The 12,094-nt window shown below is 44.3% G+C and overlaps 2 protein-coding genes across 3 annotated transcripts in view; both read left to right on the top strand.

Moving 5' to 3' along the window:
- The window catches only part of GNAO1 (G protein subunit alpha o1), a 141,256-nt gene that overhangs the window by 19,610 nt on the left and 109,552 nt on the right, over window positions 1-12,094 (top strand). The window lies entirely within an intron of this gene.
- B3GNT9 (UDP-GlcNAc:betaGal beta-1,3-N-acetylglucosaminyltransferase 9) overlaps window positions 1-12,094 on the top strand; it is a 306,546-nt gene that overhangs the window by 207,128 nt on the left and 87,324 nt on the right. The window lies entirely within an intron of this gene.

The following is a 12,094-nucleotide window of genomic DNA, read 5'->3' as shown; positions in this document are numbered from 1 at the left end:
AAGGTAGATTCAGAGGGCCAGGTGCCACCAACCAGCTCACCAAGTGTTCTGAGTTCTTCAGCTAGGAATAAATTTTAGCATGAAGAGTAGAGCATGTAAGCGTGCAGATCACTTTTAGTTATCTTTTTTATCCTAGAAACATGTCAACAGTAATGCTGAAGGGTCAGTGGCCATAAGGAATAGCAGTAAAATGCTGTTTGCTGCCCAAGATGGAAGTGTGACTTCAAATCCAAAATGAGAGAACTTACAAATTGTAGATTTGTGCTAACTGATTCACAGCTTGACATCTCTGGGAACCTAGTAGATAAATATTTTGTGTCAGAGATAGCCAAACCAATTTCATCTGATATTGAATTTTCCATTTCAGGTTGATTTCTTACATTATGAATCTTTTAAGTAAATCTGTTTGTGGGTGCTGCAGGATATGGGGAAACAGCTCTTATCACACCTGGTTTTATAATGCCTGCACAGAACAAACTGATAGTGTCCTAGTATGCTCCCACCTAGCTGAGGTGTGGGGCTTCTGGACTTTGATCAGTCCAGGAACAGGAAGGGTAGTCTGTCCCAAAGGGCAGAAGTGCACAGTCCTGCATGCAGGAGTCTGCTGCAGACCTGGAGATGCAATCAGGCTCTGCAAGAACATATTCCACACTCCAGGAAAGCCAGGTTGGGGTGCAGCAGCTCAGCAAATTCATGGAGTACCAGGGCAGATTTTATCCAATGGTGCTGTTTGATTATTTGTTGGTGTTTCTCTGATCAAATTTGCTTTGCTGCCATAATAGTAAACATGGTACATGTGAAGCTCAGGGCCATGAGCCTGTATAAAGGGATAAGATAATGGATGTTGCTTGAGCCTTTTACTGTCTTTGTAGTTAGAGCAGTTTTTGGAAGGCACTAATCCCTTTCTGCTGATTATTGACTTTTGAATGAAGCCTCATACACTCTCCAGCAGCAAAACTTGTGGGTTTTCAGGCTCTCTAAAGCTCAATAGAACCAAGACCTTGTCATTTATTTTCACTGTTACTGTTATTTTTCTATTTCAAAGCAGAGTTTTCTGCTGCGAATTCCCCACTGTTTGATCACAAAAGCAAGCAAGGGAAATTGTTATTTTTCATCCTGAAGCTTTTGTCCTTTTTACTTTTATAATCCACGTGAGGCGACTTTGCTGGTCATTAGCCGAGTCAGTAAAGCGAGCTTTCTTTGTTGGGCGATAGCAGGGAAACATCAAGTGTCTGGTTCCATGGTAGCAATTTGCTCTTGAAATAAAGCAAGCGTTGATAAGTTGCTACCCTCAGCTATATTTGTCCTAGTAAATAAACATCATCAGGATTTGAGCACAAATACAAGTTGTTTTGCCCTGTTTAACTATTCTGAGATTGTGTTGGGCTAACAAAATTTCCTCTGTATTAGACAGACTTTTTCTGTTGCGTGCTTGTTTCGCTGATGATGTGTGTTTCTGCACACCTAGCCAAGGATGTATTTTTTAAAGCATTGATCAGCACAGCAAATACGCCTGGAATGCATCCCATTAATGCAAAATAGTACATGCTTTTGATGGGCTTGCTTTTTAGAAGCCAAGGTTTCTAGCAGTGGAATGATTAGCCTCTGCAGTGCCTGGGAATGGTGAATTTGCTTAGAGGGAGCTGTAGTGTGCCAGCACTGGTCACACAGGGGACATCACACCCTCAGTGCCCGCACTGCCAAGCCAACTGAAGGGCAGTAATTGATAGGTGCTGGCTTACGCAGGCAGAAAAAGCCCTTAGGATCTGTCCTTGGGAGAAAGATTCAATTTTCCAGGATAGCGCTAAAAAAAAGTCATTAACCCTTTGGCAGTGGCCTGTTCAGCTTAAAAGTGAAATCACTCATTTGAACCTCACATAATCAGGATCGTGCTTCTTCCCTGACAGGCAGCAGGACCCAAAATAAAATAAAGCAGTAGCAGGAGACCAAGTGAAACATGACAGTGACATTTGTTCCACTTGGAGCAGTGGAGCCACTGCTAATTTGGGCTGGAAGATTGGAGCACACAGCAAGAGATGGTTTGATGGTTTCAGTAAATAAACATGTTCAGTCATGGCAGTCCACAGCTGCAGGTGTCACACACTCTACAGTGAGGCAAATCACAGCAGAAATGGGCCAATTCCACCCCTTTGCCATCACTAAATTTTCTGTAGTCCTTTCTAGAAAACTCATGGGATTACACAGCTTCCAGACCAAATGCCAGCATTTAATGGGGGTTTCAGCTGCTTTGACATGCTGCAGGATTTGCAGTGTGCATCACTTTCCCACTCACTTAAGCAAATGGATGTCCATACTCCACAAGTTGGCTGCCCTGCCTGCTGTGCACCTGAGACCCAGAGAAAATGCTTTTCTTCACGCTTCTGATTAGCAGTAATTAGATTACGGAAGTTCACAGTAATGGAGGAAGGCTCTCCTCCATGGAGAGCCATGCAGTGGAAGTTAGTAAGGGATCAGGACAGCTCTATTACAGTGATTTGCCAGAGCACAAGCAAGCTGTAACCTGAGCAGATTCCCATCACACTAGAAACATCCAGCATCTCTAGAGAGATGGTGCCTGCTGCAGAGAGTTGTGTTCTCACTGATTCTCCCTGCTCCTTTTGAACCTCCCAATCAATGATTGGATTGGGATGTGATGGTGAGTTCCACCTTCGGTGAGTTCCAGCTTCAGTGAGTTCCATCTCAAAAGTGAGCACCACTTTGGTTCCTCAGGGCTGCCTGTCCCCAAGAGAGGGAACAGGGAGGGTTTTTCTCCTCTGCCACACCTTGTATAACTCATCTAGGAGCTAAGTTCCTTTGAGGTCTCTACCAGATCTGCCCAAATTGGCCAAGAAACTGAAACATTACTGAAAGAAAGGCAGTAGGATCATGCAGGAGCACATGGGTGGCCTTGCTGCAGGTGATGCATAAGCCTGGAAAAGAGCAGACTGAGACACACTTCGGAGGACCTATCACCCAGGTTTGCAAAAGCACTGGACAAATATCAAACCTAATTACCCATAGGCAAGTAGACATACTAAAGCTACTCTGAAGTCATTCTTCACCAAAGCTTTTTTTGACAATGAAAACTAATTCTGGGCTTATTAACCAGTTTCAATAAATAGAGTCACACTGATGAACAGACGCTGCTAATTGCCTTCTGTAAGATAGCTGGCAAAGTGGAAAACAGGAGCTGAATCTCCAAGTGCACAGCCCCCTTCTTAGCGCCTCCATCTCCCTGAAAAACAACAGAAAAGCTCATATCCCACTTCTGGCAGGGATCAATTATGTACTGCTTTTATTCTCCAGTTTAGGCCAAATTCATAAGTGCAGCTGAAGATGGTTAAGATGCGTGTCAGAAGGAAATTGGTCAGAAAATGGCTGTCGGGTGGGCGTGAGTAGCGCAGCGCAGTGTAACTCACAACACTTCGGTACTCAGTGGGAAAGTAAAATTGGTTTAAGTGAGAATAACTTACACAGACTTGGGGCGGGGGTGGATGTAGAAGTACAAACTCTGAAAATGGCCTTTTTCTGAGAGGAAAAAAAAAGGAGAGACTGGGAAGGGATCTGTTTGTGGTGAGAAGTGGGTACCAGCCGCCAGGAACAAAGAGCCCTGTTTGCAGGATGTGCCCTGAGGAAAATGCAGATTTCTTCCAGTCTCCCAGAGCTTCCTCTTTCTCCTTATGTCCTGGGAGCCACCCACCCTGCCAGCCCTGCACCCAAGCAGAGTGCAAGGATTCTTGGGGTTTGTTGATTAAAACAAAGCTACCAGCAAAGCTGGAGGTGACTGGCAGCTGCCAGCAACTTCAGTTCATAGTTTCCTAAGAAATGAAAGGTTCTGTTCAGTGCTGATTGCTTTGGGGTAAAGAAAAAAGAATTGCTGTAGTGACAGAAAAACACGGAGCTTAGATTTTGCGTAGATGGCTTATTAGGTCAGAGCTGGAACACTCTTTGATTTGTATTCCTGATGATTGTACACGGGCACTAATTGGCCAAAGAAGCAAGGGATCTTTGTAGTTTAATGAGGAAAATACTGTGTAATGTGATGATTATTTTCTAATCAAAAAGCAGTGGAACAGAATGGGAAAGAAAACCTGTGTGTGAATATAGACTGTAATTTTAATTAATATTTGCTTGTGCTAATCAGTTTTTCTGTTCTGCAACCAGCTGTTAGCCCTAAATATGCCCTAATATTATATAAATATTTTAGAAGTTAATATTTAATATTATATTATGCTTAATAGTATAGAAACATTTCCTTTAATATGCTAGGCATTTTGCCTATGCATACTTTTTACTCACACATATGAGCTCATTTAAGCCAACAGGACAGGCAATACTAGACGGATAAATGAGAATAATACTCATCCAGAGCATTTTTCTTAGTGAATCTCAAAGCACTTCACAGGTGAGACCAGTATCATTGCTCCATTTTACAGGTGGGGAAACTGAGGTGGCAAGAGGTTGAGGGACTGGCTTGTGCATCTGGCAGCGTGTTGCCCAAACCAGAGGTCAAATCCAGATGGTCTCCCATCCCCTCCTTCATCCACATCCTAATTGTTACTCCAAAATATGTTCCCTTTCAACAAGCTCAAGGTACATGCTCATGTCTTCCTACTCAGTGACTTGAGAGAGGGACTTTGTATGCTCCCCACAAGTGGCCCTTTTGCCCCACAGACAAGCAGAGCTGATGGCAAAGCTGAGCCTGTGGAGGTGGGAGTAGGATGCCTGTCACACCACTCTGTTTTAAAGAAAGAAGCAGTAAAATGCCAGTGATCCCTGGAGCATTTGGATGAACAGGTTGGTGCTTCTCTGAGTCGGAAAGACTGTTTGTCATGGCCACTTATGTTCCCAGGAAGGATTCTTTGCTGTCTTTGAGTCTTGGTGGAAATGAATCTGATTCGCTGAGCTTTCACATTGCATATTACTGTGACACTTTGCTGGTCTGAGAGCCTCCTAGCTGGTTACCTGCTGGATTTTAAGTAAAAAAAAAGCTAGTCCCTCTTTGAAGCATATCTAAGTAAATATTAGTTGAAATTAAGAGGAAATAGGGTTAGTCATCTTTGAAACATAAGGGATTATTCAGCTCAGTTTCACAGCCAAAATTCTGGAGCAGTGAGCAAACATAACTGGACTTTTAATGCAGTAAATATTTGTGGATAATAATCAATTTGAACTTGGTGACTTGTTTCTTAAAAAAAAAAAAAGGTAACGTTAAGGTTCTGTGCTCTACTCTCATAATTTCAGTATTGACGATGTGTGAAAGTCACTGCAGGGTTCTCACTCCTGTTCTCCTTGCAAGCTGTATGATATCTCCTGAATTTTCCTTAAAAGTCCCTGGAGGCACATGATTTTGAGAAATCTCTGTTTCAGGGTTTGGGGTTTAAAAAAAAAAAAGTCATCCTTTGTAGCAGCATAGAAATTGGCAGTGGACCCAAAAACCTTAAAAATCCAAATAATAACTAGAAAGAAGTATGTGTGTTCATCATCCTTTAATATAAGAGATTTGAGAAATGCAATTCTTATACGTTTTAGAGCAGCAATTTTATATGAGTCATCTCTTTAAATGCCTGAAAATCTGCCAAGCATCTCATAATCAAGATTTTTTTCTGACTTGTGCGTAGACCATTGTACGTACAGACCATGGCTGTATGGTCGTTATATGTCACCCCACCCTGAAGGTATTTTTCCTTGCACTGGCATGCATCCTGGGGACAGGGGCTCTGGTAATCCTGCTCAAGGCAAGATAGCATTCTTTCCAGCTCCTTGCTCTCTTGGTGTGGAAGTTGCAAAATTTAATTTTTGACCCTAAAAATGAGCAGTGCAGAGTCTACACCCCCACCAGGAACAGAGCTGCTGCATAAACACGTACTGTTTGCAGGCAGATGTTTTTTGAAATTGCTTTTTCAGAGTATGATTTCTTCCATGTAGCCCTTAAATTGCCGTAGTGGGAGTCATGCCTGCCAAAGAAAAGGAAAGCATGCCTGCTTTAGAAAGGAAAGGAGGGGAAGGGGAGAAACCTCATCCCCTTTGCTGGCATTTCAAAGAGGGCATTCCCTCTGAGAGCAAAGCCTGGGCCGGGGCTGCTTCCAGTGACAGAACGGGGCCAAGGGCCCCCTGTGCTCTTTGCAACAACGTGCTATTTTCCGTATAAAACTGCAGAAGTGTTAATTATCCGGATTGGGCAATAGCAGGAGCTGTTTATTGAGGCTTGCTGCTTTCCCGCCGGAGCAGGCTCTGGATCCCCAGTGGAACCATTCATCAGCTTTGACAATGACAGTGCGCTGCAGGGCTTTCAGAGCACAACAAAGATTTCCTCTCAGCTCCGAGCGACCGGAGCTGGCTCCCCTTATAGTACGGGTTTGACAAAGGCAAAAGGAAAGAGCGTCACTTGCTAACACGTATTTCTCTTTCTGTACTGTATTTCTTTAGCCTTCTCATAGCGTTTCACACAAGATCGAGACGTGGTATTGCTTGCATTTTAGAGAGGGGAAACTGAAGTCCAGAAGGGGAAAGCAACTTGTAGAAGCTTTTTCAGCCAGTGATGGTCAGAGCAAGGAACAGGAGCACTGGCCAAGTCCTAATTCCTTGGCAGTGCCGTGCATTCAGCCAGCTGTACTAAAAGCCACTGTATTTCCATGCACTTGCACTGTGAGGTACAGGCAGTAGGGGAAATACAGGGGGTAATGCAAATTTTGACAACCTTGTGTCATGATCTGTCAAGCCTCTACTTTCCTCCTCCCCTGCGTAATTTACTTCGGGGACAAGCTGCACATGCACAGTGTACTTTGGACACTGCATATTCATACCATCCAGGCTCCAGTTTCACTTTGCACAGGCTTTTCTCCAAGCAATTTTTGCTGCTGTTGTTGCAAAACATTTTAATTAATCAGGAATTTTAATTAATTGTACCCTGCTGAAAATGCCAAGACAAAAGCACAAATACAAGGAGACAGTTGCTCAGGTCAGAGCAACCCGTCTTTGGTTAGCTGTGAGATTATGCAGTGTGATTACAGACACAGGCACAGGGAAAACGCTGGCTTCTGAACGGCATTTTAACGTCTTAGAGAAATAGGGTGGTGTTTTTATCAAGTCAGGAAGCCTGTATTGAAGCTCCGTTGGTGACACTGAGCTGGAAAGCTGCATCCCAAAAGGATTACAATGGCCTTTTTTCTAGTCCTCCAACTGCTTCAAACAATCAGTTTCATCAAAGCACTTAAAATGGTCTGTGTTTTTATAAAGCTGAAAATCAGGTCGTTTCTAGACTGATTTCACTTGAAACGAATGAATTAGCACAGCTGCTTATTTCCACCTTTTGCTGAGCCCCTTCCCAGGGACACATACACCTTGGGATGTTAGCGGCTGACAGAGATCCCCTTCTTGTTCAACATGTTTAGAAAAGAAAATAATCTCATTCTGGCCTTATTACTTGTCATTTGGCTACAATGCCCAGCAAATTGTGGCACATTTTGTACTGATGTAATTGGAGTTCATCTGTCCAGTGATACAAAGGCTGGACCAGCACTCAAACTGATTCACCTTTCTGAGCCTGAATGTAATTTTCTACCATCTTGAAATGGTTTTATGCCTTGGTGCACAGTCTAGACAATCCTCAGCACACCATGAATAATAGATCCCAAAAATCTGTAAAAGTTTTATTTATTTAAACAGCTAAATATTTAGAATTTGTTCCTATCATTGGCATATTTACCTTACTTCCCCTGCAGTAAAATGTCTCCAAAGGGTTTCCACCTTGTAAACCTGTTGTGAGCAGTATTTACAGCCTGTTGTGTGTTTAAGGCCCACAAGTGAAGCAAACAGGATTTCACCCTTGGTGACTGCAGCCTTACCTCTTTCTGGAGAACTAATGGGATGGGTTGCATTTTTCATCATAGAAGCTTCTCTTTAGGAAGCGAAGGGGAAAGCCACATGGTGAAAAACTCTGAAAACGTGGTTTTGCTCACAAAACCACTTAATTCCCCAGTTTCCTTCCAATTGCTGCCATGGGCCTCATGTGAATTAGTGCAGAGCACAGAGATCTGGGTTCTGCTCATGCCTTTTCCATGGACCCTGTGCTGCTTTTTGTCACCATTTCCCCTCGGCACATGCTGTGTCCTGCTGGAGAGCAAGTCCATCTGCACAGGGAGATCCTGCACAGGGATCTGTGCCCTCCTGAGCATGGCAGCCTTGCCAGGCTGGTCTCAGAACTAGGGATAAGCTATTTGGCAGCTTAGCAATAAGCAGGTGTGAGATTCCAGTGACTCACTGTAGAGTAGAGGGGACAGGTGGGAGGGGAGGAACCAAGCCCCATCTCAGGGCTTTCTTCCTCAACAATAATTTTGTTTTCTTCTGAGCTCTGCACTTGCTCATGGGTAAGCTGGCCAGGTCAGCTGCATCCCTGGCTACGTCTGAGAGCTTTGAGATGAACTTTAACAGGAGCAGGACCACAACCATTTTCTTGCACTGAGACTGTTCCTTCTCTGCTGTTACTGATGTAAATCCACAGAGCTCCACGGACCTCAGCAGTGCTGCTTTGGAGGGTGAAAGCAAGGATGGCCACGTGCTATAGCCTGGGGCTGATGGCTTACTCAAATTGATGAGCTCCTTGTGAAGATAGCTCTAAGTGACTCAGCTCTCAATCTGTTTAGACCAACTTCATGGAATGAGGTGGAAATTGAGCCTGAGTAAAGTTACTTCTCATCCCCCGGGTTATGCCTGGAAAGGTACATTTTGCCTGTGCACATTTCATTGTCACAAGTGGTACCTTAGTGGCAACCCCCCCCGGCTCGGAACTGCTCAGTTAATAATTTCTATCATCTGAAGGCAAGACTGGGCCCCTCAGGGTTTTCCTGTGCTGCCAGGTTATTGTCCCGTTTCTGCTGACCACAGTTACTGCCTGGCATGCTTAGCTGAACCCATTCTTCCCAACACAGCCCAGGTGGAAAATTCTACATCACGGAGGGAGAGGCAGCTTGCTGGTTTGTCTGTGTTTTACATGCGCACAGGCAGCAGCTGAAGCTGAGCTCTCTCTGCCTTCTCCTCCACTGTGTGCCAGGGATCCAGGTAGAGAGGGAGCCCACTGTGTGTCAGGAATAGGATCCCTGGGAAAAGGTGTCTAACTGCAGCATTAGTCACAACAGAAATTGCTTTGCTAAGCACTGAATATCTCTTGGCTCTGCAGATCTTTAACTTGGTGGTGGAGACCGTAGGGGAGAGGCTGGAGCTAGTTTTGTGACAAGGAAGAGGCAAGCAGGCAATTTGCCCTGGACATTAGGTAGGGGGAACAACCCCTACCAGCTTCCTTCTCCCCTTTCCAAGCAGGTACTTTAAATGACAGTAATGTTTAACATGCTAAACATGTTTAACATGTTAACATGTTAAACAACAGAACACTTACCATCCATAGGGAGCACCAAGGGGAAATGCAAAGCATTTCCTTTGAAAAAGGAGTGTCGACACTAGGAGCTCAGTCCTGAAGAGCTGAGGAGAGGAAAGGAGACAAGATGTTCTTGTTACAGGATCTGTTAGAGGTGCAGAGGAGGGAGACAAAAGGCTGGTTTAGGGTAGTGCAGACTGCAGAGGTTCATGCACTGGCTGTGGGAGATAAGAAGAAGCAGGAAACCAATTTCCCTGTGACCACCTCTTCTACCTGGCAGCAGAGCAAGCTGGGTTAGAGATCAAACTGCAAGGTTGGTGCTCAAGGTACCCCCAGTCCTATACTTTTGGGGAGCCTAAGGCACAGAGCTCTTTTTTTCTAAGTAAAGTGTTCTGGGAATCTGTGCTATGTGAACACAGTTTTTGTGCTACACCAGGAAAAGGTGGTAACTTGATTTTCCTATGGTCACTTTTCCTCTTCCCCTATGTAATTGCCACTCATTGTCTCTTATTTATTTTCTCAATTTACATGGTTTTTTGTGAACACTTGTTTTTGTTGGGTTTCCTTGTACTTGATCTTTGAATTCCTCTAAAACCATTTTTCTAGACATTTTGGGGTTTCTAATATTTTTTCTTCTGAACAGATTTTTTTCCTTTCTTTCCCCTTTCCTGTTTTTTTTTTAGCCCCAGGTTTTTGCAGCTCTTGCAGCTTTGTTATCCTCTCCCAGCCTTCCCGGGAGGGGGCTGGAGCATACTTCCCACTTGCCTTCCAAATGTTGACAAGAGTGTTTTGGAGGAAGAGTGACTGACAGACAAACACCAGCCCCAAATACTCTGAATGCTCTGTTACTAATAGCTTTATTCTTGTCAACACCGTAAGCAAAATAACCCTTGAAAGGGATAGGCCATATTTTTAGACAACCTTAAACTCAGCTTCTAAAAAATAACTTTATGCTCAGCTGTCTGTCTCACTCCTTGGCTCCGTGTTCCCCAATCAGATATTTAGAGGGTGGCTTTTCATGTTAGGGATGCATAATTAGACACTTAGAAGCTTGTTTTTTTCAGGCACCTGGCACTGCCACAGAGATGGGGCTCTGAGGCTGACCCACAGCTTGTAGCTGAGTAGGAAGTAGAAGGCAGGAGATGCTCATCTGCAACTTTGCTGCATATTTGGTCCCGTGGCTTGGACCTGCACAAAGGGGCCAAACAGGGTGAAGTTTGACCCCTAACAAAACTAATTGATAACAAAGTGTCAGGGTTTCTCCACCACCTGAAGTCACCACCAAATTCAAAGCTTGATTATTTCAGTGTATCTTGGAGTTAACATTTAAAACAGCTTAGGGAAGATAAATAAGGATGTTTCTCTGCTGGCCTTGGATATGCATGACCTTGCCTTCCTCCTCTCCTATTGGTTTTAGGACAAGCCAGATTAAGGAGTGATCTCTTTCAAACAGTCTTCGGTTTGTTAAGCTTGTAAACAACAGCAAGGGTGGAAACCATTGCAAGATGGATAAAGCTTAGAAATGCTGGCCGGGATTTCCTTGTGACGTGCTGTAAGGAATGTGTGCTAGTTAACAGGGCTAATTCGTTTTGTGGGAGCTCCTTTCCTGATTCTCTCTGCATTTCCTTTTCCAGACAGGTCCCCTGTTGCTTGCCAAGGCCACCACAGCCTTCAAAAAACAAGCCTCTGTGGGACATTATTGGGAGCAAGGAGAGGAATCTACCCCTGGGAGAAGGAAGAGGTCTCTGTAGTCTAAGCCTGGCTGTGAAAGCTCAGCATTGTCCCCCCAGACAGGCACCCCACACTACCTGCCCTTGGATCAGCTGAGTGCCGAGCAGTGCTTTGTCACCCAGCCAAGCTGAGAGCATTTCTGCTTGGCTCTAGTTTGTCTTCACACAGCACTTGGAGCCAGCACATCCTTCGCTGCAGCAGGGCAGGATTGGAGGCAGAGCGCTCAGCAAGGGTTTTGTTCTCGCTAGTGTTTTAGGCTGGAAAGAAGCCAGGGATCATCCGGGTAGGAGAAGTTGGTTTGTTGCTGCACGGTTTGGGAATTTTTTCCCCTGCTATCTCACAAGGAATACAAACCAAAGAGACTTTTGTAGTGGCAGTATTAGAGGCTGCTGTGTTTGAAGTGTTTTCATTCGTTTGTAAGGGATGACTTGTTTGTGGCAAAACAGCTCAGAAGCAATTACTAGGATCGAAATGGAAAGGTACACCTTTTTCTTTCATGGATTATCCCCAAAGCTTTCAGTACAGCAGGGAGAAAGCAAGACCACTAGTTTAGAGAAGCAAAGAGGGATTACAGAAGTGAGTGTTGCTGTACCTGAATTTGGTAATGAGGGATGCCATAAAAAATTATCAAGCAGCCTATAAACAGCACCATGTAAGACATCATGTTGAGCACAGAGTAAGTGTGCAGTGGGCTTATAAGTGCCCACATTGTTTTATTGGCTTTCAAACTAAGGGGATGTTTTTCCTGACAGTATCTGGTCCTGCTCCCAGTGTTATTCAATATTCTCATTCATGTTTGGTGTGGTAGTATAAGAAGAGTACAACTCAGAAGAATATATAGCTCAGAAATACTGAGGAGGAGCTGCAAGGGCTGCTGTGGACAGCAGGAGAAACAGTGCTGCTGAAACAGCCTAGGAAAATCAATGAGGGAAAACTCAGTAACAAACATAAAGGTGCTGCATTTAAGAGGGAGAAACTACATTGTCCCAG

The sequence above is a fragment of the Lichenostomus cassidix genome, chromosome 11 (assembly GCF_008360975.1).
Source record: "Lichenostomus cassidix isolate B80296 chromosome 11, HeHo_3.0, whole genome shotgun sequence".
Classification (NCBI taxonomy): Eukaryota; Metazoa; Chordata; class Aves; order Passeriformes; family Meliphagidae; genus Lichenostomus; species Lichenostomus cassidix.
Note: the sequence above shows the minus strand (reverse complement) of the source record. Positions and strands in the feature narration are given on the sequence as shown.